The 11,769-nt window shown below is 29.9% G+C and overlaps 1 pseudogene; it reads right to left on the reverse strand.

Moving 5' to 3' along the window:
* Window positions 1-4,170: 4,170 nt before the first annotated feature.
* On the reverse strand, window positions 4,171-4,674 carry LOC145009793 (ethylene-responsive transcription factor ERF017 pseudogene; annotated as a pseudogene).
* Between the last annotated feature and the right edge of the window lie 7,095 nt (window positions 4,675-11,769).

An 11,769-nucleotide genomic window follows, 5' to 3' on the forward strand; every position in this document is an offset into this window, starting at 1 on the left:
TTATTAAATTAAAATTTTACATTTAATGTGTAAGGTAATATATATGTAAAGTATTTATTAGAAAAAGTTTATATATGTAATGTAACCAATACATTAAAATCTCATTAATTTTAATAATTCAATTTTTTTTTTTTTTATAAATTCAAACTTTTCAAATTGTTAAAATTTTATATTTATTTTTTAATTAAACCCATGTAATACATGGGTCTCACATAGGGATGAGCAAAAGGACCGAACCGGCTGGAACCGGACCGGAACCGGGAACCGGCTTCGGCCAAAATCAAGAACCGAACCGGCCCGACGGTTCTATCGGTTCCGATTCTACCAGTTCCCGGTTCCTACTGGTTCTTGTCGTGTCTTCAAATGTTGGAAACGATCCTTGAAAAATAGCATAATACGGTTCCGGTTTTTTGCCGGTTCTACCGGTTCCGGTTATATCGGTTCCGGTTCCTACCGGTTCCCGGTTCCAAAAATCCACAAAAATAACGTCCCGGTCCCGGCCCGACCGGTTCCATTGGGTTCCGGTTTCGGTGCTGGTTCCGGTTCCCTGGTCCATTTGCTCATCCCTAGTCTCACACCTAGTAAACATATTAAATACCATATTTATTTTATTAGATACGAGCATTTAATCCCTTTTGATTTAAAAGAAAACGATGCATTCTTCAATATCATAAATATAATATTCATTAAGTTATTTTTGAATTCAATAATAAGTATCCGTTGTTTATTGTTTTGCTTTTTTATTTTTCTAATGCCTAGGTTGAATTTTGATAGTTTTAAAATTAGATATTTAAAATGATTTAGAACTAGACAATATATAGTAAATCGATAGAAATATGGAACAACAAAACAACGTTTAAGAATCGAAATTAAAAAAATGATTTTATTATGTGGGTAATTTGTGGATAATCATCCATGTTTAAGGATCAAAAATGAAAAAAACGATTTTGATATGTGGGTAATCTGTGGATTATCACCCACAGAAAAAACAACGTTAAAGGATCAAAAATAGAAAAACGATTTTGTTTTGTGGTTAATTCATGGCAAATCACCCACGAATTATCCATTGATCAGAATCCTTTTTTTCAAATTTTGACCATTAAATGTTATTCTATTCATCTAATCTTTTACAAAACTTAATTAATTAATATATTGACTTGTTTGTTCAACTTATTTCACAAATATACTTAAAGATACAAAAATACTTTTACATACCAGATAATTCACTATACTCCTTTAATTCATCAACTTAGTAAACTCATACATGCATGTGTATGTATATGTATCTACTAAATTGATAAAAAAAAAAAACACAATTATATATTAAGTTATGTTAAGCATGAAACCAAAAAACAATGTTTAAGGGTCATAAAATGACAAAACTATTTTGATATGTGGGTAATATGTGGATAATCACCTACAGACTTCCCACAATAATGAATTTTTTTTTGACCATTTAACGTTGTTATTTTTGTTTTATCATTTATAATGTATAATAAATCGATGTATTTTTTTTTGTTTTATCCCCATATTACAAACATACATGCATACATACTTAATATATAAATGTATCTTTTGTTTTATTAACTTATTATTTATATACATATGTATATTTATGGGTATAATAAGTTGATCAAGCAAAGAAATGCATTGATTTAGTAAATTGATATAAATATGGAACGAAAAAAAAAAAAAAAACGTTGAAGGATCGAAATTGGAAAAACGATTTTGTTTTGTGGGTAATCCGTGATAAATCACCCACGGATAAGAATTCTTTTTTCAATTTTGACCATTAAATGTTGTTCTATTCGTCTAATATTTTACAAAACTTAATAAATTAATGTATTGACTTGTTTGTTTGACTTATTTTACAAATGCACTTAAACATACAAAAATACTTTTATACATGTATACATAACAGATAATTCAGTATACTCCTTTAATGCATCAACTTAGTAAACTCATATATGCATGTGAATGTAACATATCTACTAAATTGATAAAACAAAGAAGTACAATGATTTATTAAGTTATGTTAAGCATGGAACGAAAAAAAAACTTTAAGGGTCAAAAAATAAAAAAACGATTTTGATTTGTGGGTAATAAATTTGTGGGTAACAAATTTCCCACAACAATGAAGATTTTTCCATTTTTGAGTTGTCTTTGTTTTTATCCTTTATAATGTATAATAAATTGATGTATTTCTTTGTTTTATCACCATATTATAAACATACATGCATACATGCTTAATACATAAATGTATCTTTTGTTTTATCAACTTATTATTCACATACATATGTATGAATATGGGTATAAGAAGTTGATGAAACAAATAAATGCTTGATTTAGTAAATTGATATAAATATGAAACGAAAAAACAACGTTGAAGAATCGAAAATGGAAAAACGATTTTGTTTTGTGGGTAATCTGTGACAAATCACCCACGGACCATAATCTTTTTTTTTTAATTTTTGATCATTAAATGTTGTTATATTTGTCCAATCTTTTAGAGAACATAATCAATTGATATATTGACTTGTTTGTTCAACTTATTTTATAAAATAAACTTAAACATCATAAATACTTTTATACATGCATACATACTTAATATTTCAGTATACTCCATTTTTTCATCAACTTAGTAAACCCAAACATTCATGTTATGATATGTATCTAATAAATTGAAGAAAAAAAAATACAATAATTTATTAAGTTATGTTAAGCATGAAATGAAAAATACAACATCTGAGGATCGAAAACAAAAAATGATTATGGTATGTGGGTAATATGGATAATAACCCACATCTTTCCGTCTTTCCCACAACAATAAATAATTTTTCCATTTTTGACCCATTTAACGTTATTGTCTTTGTTTTATCATTTATAATGTTTAATAGATCAATGTATTTCTTTTTTGTTTTATCAACTTATTATACACATATATGCATACATACTTTATAAGCTAATGTATCATTTAGTTTTCAACTTATTATTATTATTATTTTATATATATATATATATATATATATATATATATATATATATATATATATATATGAGTATAATAAGTTGATGAAACAAAAAAATACACTGATTTAGTAAAACGATAGAAATATGGAACTAAAAACAACGTTTTAGGGATGAAAATGAAAAAAAACAATTTATTTATGTGGGTAATTTGTGAAAGATCACTCACACTTTACCCACAGACCAGAATGAAAATGAAAAAAAACAATTTATTTATGTGGGTAATTTGTGAAAGATCACTCACACTTTACCCACAGACTAGAAGTGTTTCTTCATTTTTCAAAATCTATGGATAAGCCGAAAGCCGTGTATGATGATGATATTGTTTCCCACGAATTTTCCATAAATTTCTTTCTGTGGTAATCTGTGTATAATCCGTGAGAAATACTTTTTAAATTAGGGTTTTTTAAATCGTGGAAAATCTGTGGCACATGTTTGGGTTATTACCCACGGATTTTATCCGTTGGTAATTTTCGTGGGTGAAGGTTTATTGTGTAGTAGTGTAAATAAATAAATCTAAGACTACTATATTATATCTTACCAGATTACCAGATAAGACTTTTTCCCATTTCGTGCAGAATAATACGTCCGATTATTACATAAACATCAATATTTTCAAAATCATAAATTAAAAAAGATAAAAGATGGCAATCATTTTAAAAGATATATACGATTAATTGATTACAGATAACAAACGTCCAAAGATAGAAGATATAACCCATATATCATCAATTAATTTTACTAGCCCAACAGACGCTGGCCGGTCCAAGTCTTGACAACTAAAACAGATGGTGAAAAATGTTGAAATATGAAAATAAACTGAATTTAGAATATGATTTAAAATCCAGTTTAGTTCAAACTAAAAATTAATTTGTAATCTTTTTAATCGAGAACCAAGTTCAATACGACAAGCAAAAAACGTTTTTCCCAACTTTTCAACAATCCAGCTCTAATATACCGGAGATGTAAATATAATATCTATAACAAAATGAAGAACTAATTAAGATCATTATTTATTTTATCATATTATCACATTCATTTTTATGGTGTTTAACAAATCAAAACAACTTGTAAATAATTTAATTTAATTCTTTTTCATACCTACCTATCTATCCTCCTGTAATCAACAAATCTTACCCTTCTTCAATACGCCCACAAACGCTGCGTCTCAAAAACCACGTTCTCATCATCTCCTCCTCCATCACCACCACCACCACCACCACCGTCCTCCGCCGGGAAATAACTCCGATAGTCTCTAAATATATTACTTTCCGGGTCTTCCTGATACCCCGTTTTGGGATTTCCGACTTGGGCCAACGAGGAAGAATCCGTCGACAAGCCACGAGCATGCCGGGAAGCTGCCACCTGTATCTGAGACGGAGAGAGATCTGCGGTGACGGGGATGTCCGGTGGATGGGCGGGGAAATTAATCAACGCAGACGGACCACGTAAACAGAAAAGAGCGGCGTCATAAGCCCTGGCGGCCTCCTCCGCCGTGTCATAAGATCCCAACCATATTCTATCACGACTGTTGGGTTGACGGACTTCTGCAACCCATTTCCCCCATTTTCTCATCCTCACACCCTTGTAACGCCCCTCCTTTTTCTCCGATCTACCACCGCCACCACTACCAGTAGGCCGCACCATTTCAATACTGCAAATTTTATCAATCAATCTACGTACATGTATATATATACACGCACACGTGTGTATTATGTATACATATGAAGACGTGGTGTATAATTATAAACGCCACGTACCATTCAAGTTGTGCCAACGGAGACGAGGGCCACCTTCAGCCGCAACGTAACACATATGCATGAAGACGCGTGTATTGACATAAAGGTGGTGTACGTGGAAAAACTAGGTTACGTGGACTGTAGCTGAAGTCATACTTTGGGAAAGAAAGAAGATTAGAATCAACTTCACCAAATTTGCACACGTTTAACCATCACCCTTTCAATAAGATTATATTCGCGAAATTGCAACAAAGTTCCGATTCATGTTAAATATTATGTAAAATCCGGACATGCAAATTGCAATAGAGTTATAGAGTGAACTTTATCTCTACAGCAAAAAAAAAGAACAGTGCTTGGAATTATTGGTTGGTCAACTAACACGAAAGAACATTAGAATCAACTTCACTATATCTACACACGATTTTACCATCACCCTTTCAATCACAATATTATATTCACGAAATTAAAGATCAAGTTACCATTCCTGTTAATGTTTTGTAAAATTCAGACAAAAGTGAAATGGGTACATTGAGTCTATTCATATCAAAAAGGATAAGTGCTTCGAGTTATTGATAGGTCAATTAAATAAAAAGATTGTCTTCAAGAAAAATTAAACAATTATAATAGCCATTAGTGGATCTTATATCATCCATCCCAGCACATCAACATATTATACTACATTACTACTACAAAAAGGCTATACATCAGGTTAAATCAATAAATAACCCAATTTGAAACCGGATAATATGGTCGTGAAGTTCTATACGAAAAAATAAATAAAACCCGGTTTCAAAATCGGGTCCTATCGGTCTCGAAAACACTGTTTTTTTTATCTATTTATAGAAACCGGGACATATAAGTATACCATGGTATACAAAACCGGACCACATTGGGAAATTAGGCCATGGTTCTACCACAAACAAAGCCGGGTCATTTAAGATGAAAAGAGTTTGGTACCAATCCTTAAAATCAGGTCATATAACAATTAAATTGACACCGGTTACAATCAAATAAGCAGGTCATATATATAAAGAAAGCTGGTATATATATATATATATATATATATATATATATATATATATATATATATATATATATATATATATATATATATATATATATATATATATATATATATATATATATATATATATATATATATATGGAAAAGTGAATATACCCTTAAGGTATATAAGTTTAGGTACCCAATACATAAAACTGCGTAGTTTTGTATAATAGCTTAATTTTCTGAAAAAAAAAACAATTTCCTAAAAACTTATCTGCGTTTCTTTATTTTCTGGTAAAATCAAAAACGATTTCTCCTTGTTTTTTGAATGATTGCATGTTATCATCGTTGTGAAAAAAAAATCAATTGCACAACAAAAACTGATTTCATACAATAGCAATTCACAAGAAAAAAAAAGACGATTTCATACAAACGCAATTCACAGAAGAAAAAAAAAAAAAACACGACGACACCAGGAAATCACAAAACAAGTTTTAATTCAAGAAATTGGGTTCGATCAAACATTGATATTACTGTTTACAAAGTTTGTTTAATCAAGAAACCGGTACGACAAGGAATTAACCTTCTCCTCGCCTTACTTATTGTTGCAACATAATATATTGATGCTTGTTAAATAAGATGAATATCACACACATCCTTTTGTTGGGAAATAAATTTCTTGATGGTTGAATATGTTGGAAAGAATAAAAGGACTTGTAGTATAAATGTTATTTAAATCTGTCTTGAATTTTGTGAATTGCAATTGTATGAAATCATTTTATGGTGTAATCGGTTTTTTTCATAGCGATGATAACATTTAATCATTAGAAAAGCAAGGAGAAAAGGAAATATTCATCGGGAAATAAGGAAACGAAGATAATTTTTTTTAAGGAAATTGTTTTTTATTTTTTTCAAAAAATTAAACCATTATACAAAACTACAACTACGTAGTTTTATGTATTGGGTACCTAAATCTATATACCCTTAAGGGTATATTCACTTTTCCCGTATATATATATATATAAAAGAGTAGATCAAATGAGAACACCTAAAAGGTTGAGAACGTGAGAACAGTTCAGAACCATTGAAATTTCAAAATCTATGGCTAATATTAAGTTGGTAATTATTTAAATTTTCAATTAATTTAAACCTTTTTTATGTTTAAAATATATCAAAAGGATATTAAAGTAATTCATCCTCAAACAAATTCCTTAAAATTAGCCAACGATGTTTCTCCTCGCCTACATTCCAACATTCCAACTGAAAAAGAAAAACAACCGTAATTGTGGTTTTTTTTGATCCTGCATTTCGTCTTAGGAAAAAATGGCGGACCACCACCATCCACGTCCACCATTGACATGACCATCGTCCTAACGCCCCACCACTACCACTAACCACCTCCGAACGGCCACCGTCACTCAAGACACCATCGTTCAAATCAATCGCTCTTATCGGTTTCCTTCTCTGCATTGATATTGATATTCAAAACCATCACCGGTGTTCCATTTCGTGTGTTTCCTTCGAGCAGATGCATCGAAATTTAAGTTACAGGTTTTCTTTATGTTCACTTCCCATTTCTCTTCATATGTATGAAATTTAATTGCTTTAATTGATGAATATAGATCTCATGATGGAGTAGCAGATGCATCAAGATTTCAAAATCAACTCAAAAATAAAAAGAATGTTTTGGTAATTTTTACAATACAGATGTAATCGGAGAAGAATAGCAAAGGTTAAGTATTTAATTTAAAACCAAGTAAAAAGGGAGATGTGAGGCGCCGATAATGAAGGTTTCTTCACTGTACTTTTTTCTCTCGTACCTATGTGAATTTAACCCAAACCTCACAATAAAGTATATATTTGTTGTTTTTATGAATATTTCTCCAATGAATATACATTGTATATATTTCAAACAAGATGTATCTTTAACTTTTGTTACTTATATTATCTGTAGTGGAGGATAGTTATTACTGTATTATTGTAGTGGGTTAAATTATTTTTATTCATCAATGAATAAGTATTGTTATTTATATATTTGAAATATTTGGTGGATTTTCAATCCATTAATCATTTTGGAATAGAATTGTATCATAAACTTATAAATTTAGCTTTGTTCATTCATGAATAAGACTTTAACCCATTAATCATCTTTGCACATTACTAATTTATAAATTTAGTTTTATTCATTCCTTATTCAGATATAAATATAAAACTTTATTCATATATGAATAGAAGTGTATGAATACATATATGATTTCTTTACTATTAGTCTAAAAAATAATTGTCAAAGAAATTTCGTGGACATTTTATTCGTCAATGAATATTGCATCGTATAAATATTTTTGTACTAAATACTTTTTAGATAAAATTGCAAAAATGGTCCCTGTGGTATGCATTTTTTTGGAGTTTCAGTCCAAACCACGACTTTTTTGGATTGGTGGTTCTTTTGAGCTAGTTTCGTTGCGTTTTTAATCCCTTAGAAAACTAAAAAGACTAAAATGCCCTTCTAATACATTTTTTATGGTTTTTTCTATCTAATTTAAAGTTTTAATAATAAAAATTATGGGGCCCACATCTTTCCTCTCTCTCTCTCTCTCTCTCTCTCTCTCTTTCTCTCTCTCTTGATCGCAGCCAAAGCAACAATGGTTCTTCCTCCTTTAATCAATGCCCAACCAACCATCCACTGCAGTTGCTTTGCTCCAGTAGATTCGTGAGAGCCGGTGATGGAGATTCGACCAACAAAGGAGCACCGGTCTCGATGAACCCTCCCCTTTCTTCACGATCTGCCTCACACAACCACCCCAATCAACCCCATGCCCCCGCTATCACCATGGATCGAATTCAATAGCCCCATCAGAAGCTTTCATCCGAGAGAAGAAACGCCAAAAAACCTGTTGTCCTCTCTCTTTCTTGGCATTTCTTAAAAACCATTGTCTCCTTCCACCACCTACTGTGTTGCCTCCGATTGCTCCACCCTCTCCCTCCGTTTGTGTTTTCTTCTAATCAAACAAAGAAGTAACTGCCAAGAAACCTCTCCATCTCTTTTGGTTGATCTTCACAACCCCTTCCCTTGGATTCGTCGAGCACCACCATAGAACCACCATTCTTTCCCCTTTTTGTGTTTGCTACCAATCGATCCAGAAGAGAAAGAAGATGTCGGCGACAACCATCTATCGGTGCCCCTACATGTGATTTACTCGATCACCACCGGAATATGGTGCCTGCCCTCTCTCCTCCGCACGATTGATTTAACACCATCGAGCGCCACCCTTTTTCCTCCTTTTATTGCATTTTCTTCCCAATCGATTGAAGAAGACGCGCAATCCCTCTTTTTGTATATGTGGTGGTGCTGGCAAAACGAGTCTCTATATTTGGTTGTTTCTCATCAAGGAAGGGCTACACAATCTCAATCATTCCCTAAAATCCCTGAATTAACATAAAAAATCTGATGCATCCCTTGGTGTTCTTGATACCATATTCATCAAGCTAGAACATTCAAAACATCTGTATATATCACAAACAAGATGTTTCTGCCAAAATTACCGTCACTACCAACAAATTATGCAGCCATCGATGAACAATGTGTATGTGTGTTCATCAGATATAGATCGGGGAAGATGAATTAGGTAGGGGTTTGACTTTCTTTTTGAGAGAGAGAGGTGGGCCCGATTTTATATTTAATAATAATAATAATTTTATAAAGTGAAAGAAAAATGAAAACTAAATTCATTAAGGGTATAATAGTCTTTTTAGTTTGGACAGGGACCAAAACTGCATGTAAACTAGCTCAAAAGGACCACCAATCCAAAAAAGTCGTAGTTTGGACTAAAACCCTAAAAAAATGCATACCACAGGGACCATTTTTGCACTTTTGTCTACTTTTTAACCATTTTTGTTAACATTTGTACTGTATTAGCGTGTTATTTTCTTTTGTAGAAATTGAAGATGGTAATTGATGATGATAGCATAACATGAATGATGGTCCAAATACTGTTTCGATCCATAAATTAGTACCAACGGTCCAATCATTGTTGTTGTAATCGTATATAAGTCTATAAAAGAAATGTTTAATTATAATTATACATGAATAGATACATATTGTATTATATTGAATGTTAAATCCAATCATCATTAGATGTAAGGAAAAATCTAGAGTCCTTATTCATTTATAAATATAACTTTATGAACTAATTTTTATTCTTGTAAAAATAGAATATAATTAAACAAAATTATATTAAAATACATTATGTTTTTATATCTTATCTCGAAAAAGCACAAATAAACTCGTCCCAAAAAAATAAGATATATACTTTTATAACCAGGATAATTTATACATATGTTTTCAAAGATTTTAGTGTAACTAGTGAAAAATATTTATTATTTTCTATATTTTTATATTATAATAATGAGAAACATTTAAATCTTATTTTCTAAGAGAAAATCAATCCAGATGTGTTTGATTTCGATTAACCAGAACAAAAAGAAAACCTAACATCTTACTTTTTGTAATAAGTAATCAAGTTCGAAGATATACTAAGCAGTTCAATGTAAGAGATACGATTTTATTTGTTTTAATATGATCTTAATAATTATGGAAACTAGATTATAAGATCTCACGATTATAGGAAAAAATAATTATGCTTAGTTATTATTAATTAATTAAATTATGCAATTACTAATATATCCTTATAGATTGATTGGTCTAGAATTGTTCTCGCGTTCTCAATATTTATAGTGTTCTCAATTGATCATTTCTCTCTCTCTCTCTCTCTCTCTATATATATATATATATATATATATATATATATATATATATATATATATATATATATATATATATATATATATATATATATATATATATATATATATATATATATATATATAGAAGTAGGTTCATGCGAAAATATAAATATCTTGCGAAAACACGAAAACAGATTTTATCTTGTGAAAATCAAGCACATGTATTATAAAAAAATAAATTTATTAGCAATAAATTAAATATAGTAATTATACATTGGACGGTGTTATGGTAATATAGATTTAAAGACGGTTTTGATAATTATATTTTTTTACGTTCTTAATCATTTTTAAATTCATGTTTTTTTAATAAAAATGTTAAAAATCATACTTTGCTAATATGAAACAATTTATCATCTATCATCGATTATCATCATATATTTCAAAGTTTGGATGAATTATTTTCCAAAATATAATGTTGAGGTGACACAATATCATTGGTTTTTCTTGTTTTCGCGTTTTCGCAAATTATTTGCATTTTCGCATGAACTCTCCCCTATATATATATATATATATATATATATATATATATATATATATATATATATATATATATATATATATATATATATATATATATATATATATATATATATATATATATATATATATTGAAAAATAACTACTACACTTAATTACATCCAAAATTACACTATTTTACAATTAATCACCAACACATATGCACAAATTGAGACTTGCATCTAAACCACATATTCGATGCAAATAGTATGCTATGATGAACAAGTTATCTTAATATAGACATGCTAAATAAACAACATATAAACATGTTTGAGTGTCACAAAAACTCCTTGATTTGGCCGTATCTTACTACATAAAGCTTAAATAAAATTTTTCAAAAAAGAAATTGTTATCGCATCACATTGGGATTGTCTCGTAATCAAGTGTAGCATTATCATCTATCCTCACTAAAAAAAACAAAACACTAACAAATAATCAGTTTTTTTTGTAACATTTCAAAAATATTGAATTTAACAAAACAACCATTAAACTAAAAATAGGATGTCATAAAGATTAATAACTAACCTTATATACAATTTTAGGTAACAACATCATTCGTATAATTATTTAGAAATTATTTAGTTCACGCATTACAAGAATATCATCCTTTAGCGGCGAGATTATTACCGACGATGTTTACTTTTAGCGGCGACAAATGCTAGAGTTGCTGCTAAAAGT

The sequence above is a fragment of the Lactuca saligna genome, chromosome 8, assembly GCF_052625555.1.
Source record: "Lactuca saligna cultivar CGN05327 chromosome 8, ASM5262555v1, whole genome shotgun sequence".
NCBI classification, from domain to species: domain Eukaryota; kingdom Viridiplantae; phylum Streptophyta; class Magnoliopsida; order Asterales; family Asteraceae; genus Lactuca; species Lactuca saligna.